The sequence below is a fragment of the Podarcis vaucheri genome (genome assembly GCF_965113315.1).
Source record: "Podarcis vaucheri genome assembly, chromosome: 6".
Taxonomy (NCBI): Eukaryota; Metazoa; Chordata; class Lepidosauria; order Squamata; family Lacertidae; genus Podarcis; species Podarcis vaucheri.
The window spans coordinates 11,756,902-11,768,803 of record NC_138764.1 but is presented as its reverse complement, the minus strand read 5'-3'; positions in this window follow the sequence as shown (position 1 = coordinate 11,768,803).

Below are 11,902 nucleotides of genomic sequence, written 5' to 3'. Positions count from 1 at the left end.
ACAGAATTAGCCCACGACGTCTGAAGAACTTTTTTTGAAAAAATCCCTAAGGCGCGCGGTCACAATTTCATCAAAAAATCTCACGTTCTGCATTTCACTCAAAAATCTTGGCAAACTGTTGCAAACGATCCTCTGAAATATTTTTCGGTGGAAACAGATGGGTTTTTATCATCGAAAACAGAATTAGACCTCGACGTCTGAACAACTTTTTTTGAAAAAATCCCTAAGCCGCGCGGTCACAATTTCAGCAAATATCTGACGTTCTGCAATTCACTCAAAAATGGTGCCAAATTGTTGCAAACGATCCCCTGAAATGTTTTTCGGTGGAAACGGATGGGTTTTTATCATCGAAAACAGAATTAGACCTCGACGTATGAACAACTGTTTTTGAAAAAATCCCTAAGCCGCGCGGTCACAATTTCAGCAAATATGTGACTTTCTGCAATTCACTCAAAAATGGTTCCAAACTGTTGCAAACGATCCCCTGAAATCTTTTCGGTGGAAACAGATGGGTTTTTATCATCGGAAACAGAATTAGCCCTCGACATCTGAACAACTTTTTTTAAAAAAATCCCGAAGGTGCGCGGTCACAATTTTATCAAAAAATCTGACGTTCTGCAATTCACTCAAAAATGTTGGCAAACTGTTGCAAACGATCCCCTGAAATGTTTTCGGTGGAAACAGATGGGTTTTTATCATCGAAAACAGAATTAGACTTCGACGTCGGAACAACTTTTTTTGAAAAAATCCCTAAGCCGCGCGGTCACAATTTCAGCAAAAACCTGACGTTCTGCAATTCACTCAAAAATGTTGGCAAACTGTTGCAAATGATCCCCTGAAATCTTTTCTGTGGAAACAGATGGGTTTTTATCATCGGAAACAGAATTAGCCCTCGACGTCTGAACAACTTTTTTTTGAAGAAATCCCTAAGGCGCGCGGTCACAATTTCATCAAAAAATCTGACGTTCTGCAGTTCACTCAAAAATGGTGCCAAAATTTTGCAAACGATCCCCTGAAATGTTTTTCAGTGGAAACAGATGGGCTTTTATCATCGAAAAAAGAATTAGACCTCGACGTCGGAACAACTTTTTTTGAAAAAATCCCTAAGCCGCGTGGTCACAATTTCAGCAAAAATCTGACGTTCTGCAATTCACTCAAAAATGGTGCCAAATTGTTGCAAACGATCCCCTGATATTTTTTTCGGTGGAAACAGATGGGTTTTTATCATCGAAAACAGTATTAGACCTCGACGTCTGAACAACTTTTTTTGAAAAAATCCCTAAGCCGCGCGGTCACAATTTCAGCAAAAATCTGACATTCTGCAATTCACTCAAAAATGTTGACAGACTGTTGCAAACGATCCCCTGAAATGTTTTTCGGTGGAAACAGATGGGTTTTTAACATCGGAAACAGAATTAGCCCTCGACGTCTGAACAACTGTTTTTGAAAAAATCCCTAAGCCGCGCGGTCACAATTTCAGCAAAAATCTGACGTTATGCGATTCACTCAAAAATGGTTCCAAACTGTTGCAAACGATCCCATGAAATGGTTTTCGGTGGAAACAGATGTGTTTTTATCATCGGAAACAAAATTAGCCCTCGACGTCTGAACAACTTTTTTTGAAAAAATCCCTAAGCCGCGCGGTCACAATTTCAGCAAAAATCTGACATTCTGCAATTCACTAAAAAATGTTGGCGTACTGTTGCAAACGATCCCCTGAAGTGTTTTTCGGTGGAAACAGATGGGTTTTTATCATCGAAAAAAGAGTTAGACCTCGACGTCTGAACAACTGTTTTTGAAAAAATCCCTAAGCCGCGCGGTCACAATTTCAGTAAACATCTGACGTTCTGCAATTCACTCAAAAATGGTTCCAAACTGTTGCAAATGATCCCCTGAAATCTTTTCGGTGGAAACAGATGGGTTTTTATCATCGGAAACAGAATTAGCCCACGACGTCTGAAGAACTTTTTTTGAAAAAATCCCTAAGGCGCGCGGTCACAATTTCATCAAAAAATCTGACGTTCTGCAATTCACTCAAAAATGGTTCCAAATTGTTGCAAACGATCCCCTGAAATGTTTTTCGGTGGAAACAGATGGGTTTTTATCATCGAAAACAGAATTAGACCTCGACGTCGGAACAACTTTTATTGAAAAAGTCCCTAAGCCGCGCGGTCACAATTTCAGCAAAAATCTGACATTCTGCAATTCACTCAAAAATGTTGACAGACTGTTGCAAACGATCCCCTGAAGTGTTTTTCGGTGGAAACAGATGGGTTTTTATCATCGAAAAAAGAGTTAGACCTCGACGTCTGAACATGTTTTTTTGATTAAATCCGTAAGCCGCGTGGTCACAATTTCAGCAAAAATCTGACGTTCTGCAATTCACTCAAAAATGTTGGCAAACTGTTGCAAACGATCCCCTGAAATCTTTTCGGTGGAAACAGATGGGTTTTTATGATCGGAAACAGAATTAGCCCTCGACGTTTGAACAACTTTTTTTGAAAAAATCCCTAAGCCGCGTGGTCACAATTTCAGCAAAAATCTGACGTTCTGCAATTCACTCAAAAATGTTGGCAAACTGTTGCAAACAATCCCCTGAAAAGTTTTTCGGTGGAAACAGATGGGTTTTTATCATCGGAAACAGAATTACCTCTCGACCTCTGAACAACTTTTTTTGAAAAAATCTCTAAGCCGCGCGGTCACAATTTCAGCAAAAATCTGACGTTCTGCAATTCACTCTAAAATGGTGCCAAACTGTTGCAAACGATCCCCTGAAATGTTTTTCGGTGGAAACAGATGGGTTTTAATCATCGAAAACAGAATTAGACCTCGACGTCTGAACAACTTTTTTTGAAAAAATCCCTAAGCCGCGCGGTCACAATTTCAGCAAATATCTGACGTTCTGCAATTCACTCAAAAATGGTTCCAAATTGTTGCAAACGATCCCCTGAAATGTTTTTCGGTGGAAACAGATGGGTTTTTATCATCGAAAAAAGAGTTAGACCTCGACGTCTGAACAAGTTTTTTTGAAAAAATCCGTAAGCCGCGTGGTCACAATTTCAGCAAAAATCTGACGTTCTGCAATTCACTCAAAAATGTTGGCAAACTGTTGCAAACGATCCCCTGAAATCTTTTCGGTGGAAACAGATGGGTTTTTATGATCGGAAACAGAATTAGCCCTCGACGTTTGAACAACTTTTTTTGAAAAAATCCCTAAGCCGCGTGGTCACAATTTCAGCAAAAATCTGACGTTCTGCAATTCACTCAAAAATGTTGGCAAACTGTTGCAAACAATCCCCTGAAAAGTTTTTCGGTGGAAACAGATGGGTTTTTATCATCGGAAACAGAATTACCTCTCGACCTCTGAACAACTTTTTTTGAAAAAATCTCTAAGCCGCGCGGTCACAATTTCAGCAAAAATCTGACGTTCTGCAATTCACTCTAAAATGGTGCCAAACTGTTGCAAACGATCCCCTGAAATGTTTTTCGGTGGAAACAGATGGGTTTTAATCATCGAAAACAGAATTAGACCTCGACGTCTGAACAACTTTTTTTGAAAAAATCCCTAAGCCGCGCGGTCACAATTTCAGCAAATATTTGACGTTCTGCAATTCACTCAAAAATGGTTCCAAATTGTTGCAAACGATCCCCTGAAATGTTTTTCGGTGGAAACAGATGGGTTTTTATCATCGAAAAAAGAGTTAGACCTCGACGTCTGAACAAGTTTTTTTGAAAAAATCCGTAAGCCGCGTGGTCACAATTTCAGCAAAAATCTGACGTTCTGCAATTCACTCAAAAATGTTGGCAAACTGTTGCAAACGATCCCCTGAAATCTTTTCGGTGGAAACAGATGGGTTTTTATGATCGGAAACAGAATTAGCCCTCGACGTTTGAACAACTTTTTTTGAAAAAATCCCTAAGCCGCGTGGTCACAATTTCAGCAAAAATCTGACGTTCTGCAATTCACTCAAAAATGTTGGCAAACTGTTGCAAACAATCCCCTGAAATGTTTTTCGGTGGAAACAGATGGGTTTTTATCATCGGAAACAGAATTACCTCTCGACCTCTGAACAACTTTTTTTGAAAAAATCTCTAAGCCGCGCGGTCACAATTTCAGCAAAAATCTGACGTTCTGCAATTCACTCTAAAATGGTGCCAAACTGTTGCAAACGATCCCCTGAAATGTTTTTCGGTGGAAACAGATGGGTTTTAATCATCGAAAACAGAATTAGACCTCGACGTCTGAACAACTTTTTTTGAAAAAATCCCTAAGCCGCGCGGTCACAATTTCAGCAAATATCTGACGTTCTGCAATTCACTCAAAAATGGTTCCAAATTGTTGCAAACGATCCCCTGAAATGTTTTTCGGTGGAAACAGATGGGTTTTTATCATCGAAAAAAGAGTTAGACCTCGACGTCTGAACAAGTTTTTTTGAAAAAATCCGTAAGCCGCGTGGTCACAATTTCAGCAAAAATCTGACGTTCTGCAATTCACTCAAAAATGTTGGCAAACTGTTGCAAACGATCCCCTGAAATCTTTTCGGTGGAAACAGATGGGTTTTTATGATCGGAAACAGAATTAGCCCTCGACGTTTGAACAACTTTTTTTGAAAAAATCCCTAAGCCGCGCGGTCACAATTTCAGCAAAAATCTGACGTTCTGCAATTCACTCAAAAATGTTGGCAAACTGTTGCAAACAATCCCCTGAAATGTTTTTCGGTGGAAACAGATGGGTTTTTATCATCGAAAACAGAATTAGACCTCGACGTCGGAACAACTTTTATTGAAAAAGTCCCTAAGCCGCGCGGTCACAATTTCAGCAAAAATCTGACGTTCTGCAATTTACTCAAAAATGTTGACAGACTGTTGCAAACGATCCCCTGAAATGTTTTTCGGTGGAAACGGATGGGTATTTATCATCGAAAACAGAATTAGACCTCGACGTCTGAAACACTGTTTTTGAAAAAATCCCTAAGCCGCGCGGTCACAATTTCAGCAAATATCTGACGTTCTGCAATTCACTCAAAAATGGTTCCAAACTGTTGCAAACGATCCCCTGAAATCTTTTCGGTGGAAACAGATGGGTTTTTATCATCGAAAACAGAATTAGACCTCGACGTCGGAACAACTTTTATTGAAAAAGTCCCTAAGCCGCGCGGTCACAATTTCAGCAAAAATCTGACATTCTGCAATTCACTCAAAAATGTTCACAGACTGTTGCAAACGATCCCCTGAAGTGTTTTTCGGTGGAAACAGATGGGTTTTTATCATCGAAAAAAGAGTTAGACCTCGACGTCTGAACAAGTTTTTTTGAAAAAATCCGTAAGCCGTGCGGTCACAATTTCAGCAAAAATCTGACGTTCTGCAATTCACTCAAAAATGTTGGCAAACTGTTGCAAACGATCCCCTGAAATCTTTTCGGTGGAAACAGATGGGTTTTTATGATCGGAAACAGAATTAGCCCTCGACGTCTGAACAACTTTTTTTGAAAAAATCCCTAAGCCGCGCGGTCACAATTTCAGCAAAAATCTGACGTTCTTCAATTCACTCAAAAATGGTTCCAAACTGTTGCAAACGATCCCCTGAAATCTTTTTGGGTGGAAACAGATGGTATTTTATCATCGGAAACAGAATTAGCCCACGACGTCTGAAGAATTTTTTTTGAAAAAATCCCTAAGGCGCGCGGTCACAATTTCATCAAAAAATCTGACGTTCTGCAGTTCACTCGAAAATCTAAGCAAACTGTTGCAAACGATCCTCTGAAATGTTTTTCAGTGGAAACAGATGGGTTTTTATCATCGAAAACAGAATTAGACCTCGACGTCTGAACAACTTTTTTTGAAAAAATCCCTAAGCCGCGCGGTCACAATTTCAGTAAAAATCTGACGTTCTGCAATTCACTCAAAAATGGTGCCAAAATTGTTGCAAACGATCCCCTGAAATGTTTTTCGGTGGAAACGGATGGGTTTTTATCATCGAAAACAGAATTAGCCCTCGACATCTGAACAACTTTTTTTAAAAAAATCCCGAAGGAGCGTGGTCACAATTTCAGCAAATATCTGACGTTCTGCAATTCACTCAAAAATCTTGGCAAACTGTTGCAAACGATCCCCTGAAGTGTTTTTCGGTGGAAACAGATGGGTTTTTATCATCGGAAACAGAATTAGACCTCGACGTCTGAACAAGTTTTTTTGAAAAAAAAACCTAAGCCACGCGGTCACAATTTCAGCAAAAATCTGACGTTCTGCAATTCACTCAAAAATGTTGGCAAACTGTTGCAAATGATCCCCTGAAATCTTTTCTGTGGAAACAGATGGGTTTTTATCATCGGAAACAGAATTAGCCCTCGACGTCTGAACAACTTTTTTTTGAAGAAATCCCTAAGCCGCGCTTTCACTATATCAGCAAAAATCTTACGTTCTGCAAATCACTCAAAAATGGTGCCAAAATTTTGCAAACGATCCCCTGAAATGTTTTTCAGTGGAAACAGATGGGCTTTTATCATCGAAAAAAGAATTAGACCTCGACATCGGAAGAACTTTTTTTAAAAAAATCCCTAAGCCGCGCGGTCACAATTTCAGCAAAAATCTGACGTTCTTCAATTCACTCAAAAATGGTTCCAAACTGTTGCAAACGATCCCCTGAAATCTTTTTGGGTGGAAACAGATGGTATTTTATCATCGGAAACAGAATTAGCCCACGACGTCTGAAGAACTTTTTTTGAAAAAATCCCTAAGGCGCGCGGTCACAATTTCATCAAAAAATCTGACGTTCTGCATTTCACTCAAAAATCTTGGCAAACTGTAGCAAACAATCCTCTGAAATATTTTTCGGTGTAAACAGATGGGTTTTTATCATCGAAAACAGAATTAGACCTCGACGTCTGAACAACTTTTTTTGAAAAAATCCCTAAGCCGCGCGGTCACAATTTCAGCAAAAATCTGACGTTCTGCAATTCACTCAAAAATCTTGGCAAACTGTTGCAAACGATCCCCTGAAATGTTTTTCGGTGGAAACAGATGGGTTTTTATCATCGAAAACAGAATTAGACCTCGACGTATGAACAACTGTTTTTGAAAAAATCCCTAAGCCGCGCGGTCACAATTTCAGCAAAAATCTGACGTTCTTCAATTGACTCAAAAATGGTTCCAAACTGTTGCAAACGATCCCCTGAAATCTTTTTGGGTGGAAACAGATGGTATTTTATCATCGGAAACAGAATTAGCCCACGACGTCTGAAGAATTTTTTTTGAAAAAATCCCTAAGGCGCGCGGTCACAATTTCATCAAAAAATCTGACGTTCTGCAGTTCACTCGAAAATCTAAGCAAACTGTTGCAAACGATCCTCTGAAATGTTTTTCGGTGGAAACAGATGGGTTTTTATCATCGAAAACAGAATTAGACCTCAACGTCTGAACAACTTTTTTTGAAAAAATCCCTAAGCCGCGCGGTCACAATTTCAGTAAAAATCTGACGTTCTGCAATTCACTCAAAAATGGTGCCAAAATTGTTGCAAACGATCCCCTGAAATGTTTTTCGGTGGAAACGGATGGGTTTTTATCATCGAAAACAGAATTAGACCTCGACGTCTGAACAACTTTTTTTGAAAAAATCCCTAAGCCGCGCGGTCACAATTTCAGCAAATATCTGACGTTCTGCAATTCACTCAAAAATGGTTACAAACTGTTGCAAACGATCCCCTGAAATCTTTTCGGTGGAAACAGATGGGTTTTTATCATCGGAAACAGAATTAGCCCTCGACATCTGAACAACTTTTTTTAAAAAAATCCCGAAGGCGCGCGGTCACAATTTCAGCAAATATCTGACGTTCTGCAATTCACTCAAAAATCTTGGCAAACTGTTGCAAACGATCCCCTGAAGTGTTTTTCGGTGGAAACAGATGGGTTTTTATCATCGGAAACAGAATTAGACCTCGACGTCTGAACAAGTTTTTTTGAAAAAAAAACCTAAGCCGCGCGGTCACAATTTCAGCAAAAATCTGACGTTCTGCAATTCACTCAAAAATGTTGGCAAACTGTTGCAAATGATCCCCTGAAATCTTTTCTGTGGAAACAGATGGGTTTTTATCATCGGAAACAGAATTAGCCCTCGACGTCTGAACAACTTTTTTTTGAAGAAATCCCTAAGCCGCGCTTTCACTATATCAGCAAAAATCTTACGTTCTGCAAATCACTCAAAAATGGTGCCAAAATTTTGCAAACGATCCCCTGAAATGTTTTTCAGTGGAAACAGATGGGCTTTTATCATCGAAAAAAGAATTAGACCTCGACATCGGAACAACTTTTTTTAAAAAAATCCCTAAGCCGCGCGGTCACAATTTCAGCAAAAATCTGACGTTCTTCAATTCACTCAAAAATGGTTCCAAACTGTTGCAAACGATCCCCTGAAATCTTTTTGGGTGGAAACAGATGGTATTTTATCATCGGAAACAGAATTAGCCCACGACGTCTGAAGAACTTTTTTTGAAAAAATCCCTAAGGCGCGCCGTCACAATTTCATCAAAAAATCTGACGTTCTGCATTTCACTCAAAAATCTTGGCAAACTGTAGCAAACAATCCTCTGAAATATTTTTCGGTGGAAACAGATGGGTTTTTATCATCGAAAACAGAATTAGACCTCGACGTCTGAACAACTTTTTTTGAAAAAATCCCTAAGCCGCGCGGTCACAATTTCAGCAAAAATCTGACGTTCTGCAATTCACTCAAAAATCTTGGCAAACTGTTGCAAACGATCCCCTGAAATGTTTTTCGGTGGAAACAGATGGGTTTTTATCATCGAAAACAGAATTAGACCTCGACGTATGAACAACTGTTTTTGAAAAAATCCCTAAGCCGCGCGGTCACAATTTCAGCAAAAATCTGACGTTCTGCAATTCACTCAAAAATGGTGCCAAATTGTTGCAAACGATCCCCTGAAATGTTTTTTTGGTGGAAACAGATGGGTTTTTACCATCGAAAACAGAATTAGACCTCGACGTCGGAATAACTTTTTTTGAAAAAATCCCTAAGCCGCGCGGTCACAATTTCAGTAAAAATCTGACGTTCTGCAATTCACTCAAAAATGGTTCCAAATTGTTGCAAACGATCCCCTGAAATGTTTTTCGGTGGAAACAGATGGGTTTTTATCATCGAAAACAGAATTAGACCTCGACGTCGGAACAACTTTTATTGAAAAAGTCCCAAAGCCACGCGGTCACAATTTCAGTAAAAATCTGACGTTCTGCAATTCACTCAAAAATGTTGGCAAACTGTTGCAAACAATCCCCTGAAATCTTTTCGGTGGAAACAGATGGGTTTTTATCATCGGAAACAGAATTAGCCCTCGACGTCTGAACAACTTTTTTTGAAAAAATCCCTAAGCCGCGAGGTCACAATTTCAGCAAAAATATGACGTTCTTCAATTCACTCAAAAATGGTTCCAAACTGTTGCAAACGATCCCCTGAAATCTTTTTGGGTGGAAACAGATGGTATTTTATCATCGGAAACAGAATTAGCCCACGACGTCTGAAGAACTTTTTTTGAAAAAATCCATAAGGCGCGCGGTCACAATTTCAGCAAATATCTGACGTTCTGTATTTCACTCAAAAATCTTGGCAAACTGTTGCAAACGATACCCTGAAATGTTTTTGGGTGGAAACAGATGGGTTTTTATCATCGAAAACAGAATTAGACCTCGACGTCTGAACAACTGTTTTTGAAAAAATCCCTAAGCCGCGCTTTCACTATATCAGCAAAAATCTGACGTTCTGCAATTCACTCAAAAATGGTTCCAAACTGTTGCAAACGATCCCCTGAAATCTTTTCGGTGGAAACAGATGGGTTTTTATCATCGGAAACAGAATTAGCCCTCGACATCTGAACAACTTTTTTTAAAAAAATCCCGAAGGCGCGCGGTCACAATTTCAGCAAATATCTGACGTTCTGCAATTCACTCAAAAATCTTGGCAAACTGTTGCAAACGATCCCCTGAAGTGTTTTTCGGTGGAAACAGATGGGTTTTTATCATCGGAAAAAGAATTAGCCCTCGACGTCTGAACAACTTTTTTTTGAAGAAATCCCTAAGCCGCGCTTTCACTATATCAGCAAAAATCTGACGTTCTTCAATTCACTCAAAAATGGTGCCAAATTGTTGCAAACGATCCCCTGAAATGTTTTTCGGTGGAAACAGATGGGTTTTTATCATCGGAAACAGAATTAGCCCACGACGTCTGAAGAACTTTTTTTGAAAAAATCCCTAAGGCGCGCGGTCACAATTTCATCAAAAAATCTGACGTTCTGCAGTTCACTCAAAAATCTTGGCAAACTGTTGCAAACGATCCCCTGAAATGTTTTTCGGTGGAAACAGATGGGTTTTTATCATCGAAAACAGAATTAGACCTCGACGTCTGAACAACTTTTTTTGAAAAAATCCCTAAGCCGCGCGGTCACAATTTCAGCAAAAATCTGACGTTCTGCAATTCACTCAAAAATGGTGCCAAATTGTTGCAAACGATCCCCTGAAATGTTTTTTTGGTGGAAACAGATGGGTTTTTACCATCGAAAACAGAATTAGACCTCGACGTCGGAATAACTTTTTTTGAAAAAATCCCTAAGCCGCGCTGTCACAATTTCAGTAAAAATCTGACGTTCTGCAATTCACTCAAAAATGGTTCCAAATTGTTGCAAACGATCCCCTGAAATGTTTTTCGGTGGAAACGGATGGGTTTTTATCATCGAAAACAGAATTAGACCTCGACGTCTGAACAACTTTTTTTGAAAAAATCCCTAAGCCGCGCGGTCACAATTTCAGTAAAAATCTGACGTTCTGCAATTCACTCAAAAATGGTGCCAAAATTGTTGCAAACGATCCCCTGAAATGTTTTTCGGTGGAAACGGATGGGTTTTTATCATCGAAAACAGAATTAGACCTCGACGTCTGAACAACTTTTTTTGAAAAAATCCCTAAGCCGCGCGGTCACAATTTCAGCAAATATCTGACGTTCTGCAATTCACTCAAAAATGGTTACAAACTGTTGCAAACGATCCCCTGAAATCTTTTCGGTGGAAACAGATGGGTTTTTATCATCGGAAACAGAATTAGCCCTCGACATCTGAACAACTTTTTTTAAAAAAATCCCGAAGGCGCGCGGTCACAATTTCAGCAAATATCTGACGTTCTGCAACTCACTCATAAATCTTGGCAAACTGTTGCAAACGATCCCCTGAAGTGTTTTTCGGTGTTAACAGATGGGTTTTTATCATCGGAAACAGAATTAGACCTCGACGTCTGAACAAGTTTTTTTGAAAAAAAAACCTAAGCCGCGCGGTCACAATTTCAGCAAAAATCTGACGTTCTGCAATTCACTCAAAAATGTTGGCAAACTGTTGCAAATGATCCCCTGAAATCTTTTCTGTGGAAACAGATGGTATTTTATCATCGGAAACAGAATTAGCCCACGACGTCTGAAGAACTTTTTTTGAAAAAATCCCTAAGGCGCGCGGTCACAATTTCATCAAAAAATCTGACGTTCTGCATTTCACTCAAAAATCTTGGCAAACTGTTGCAAACGATCCTCTGAAATGTTTTTCGGTGGAAACAGATGGGTTTTTATCATCGAAAACAGAATTAGACCTCGACGTCTGAACAACTGTTTTTGAAAAAATCCCTAAGCCGCGCTTTCACTATATCAGCAAAAATCTGACGTTCTGCAATTCACTCAAAAATGGTTCCAAACTGTTGCAAACGATCCCCTGAAATCTTTTCGGTGGAAACAGATGGGTTTTTATCATCGGAAACAGAATTAGCCCTCGACATCTGAACAACTTTTTTTAAAAAAATCCCGAAGGCGCGCGGTCACAATTTCATCAAATATCTGACGTTCTGCAATTCACTCAAAAATC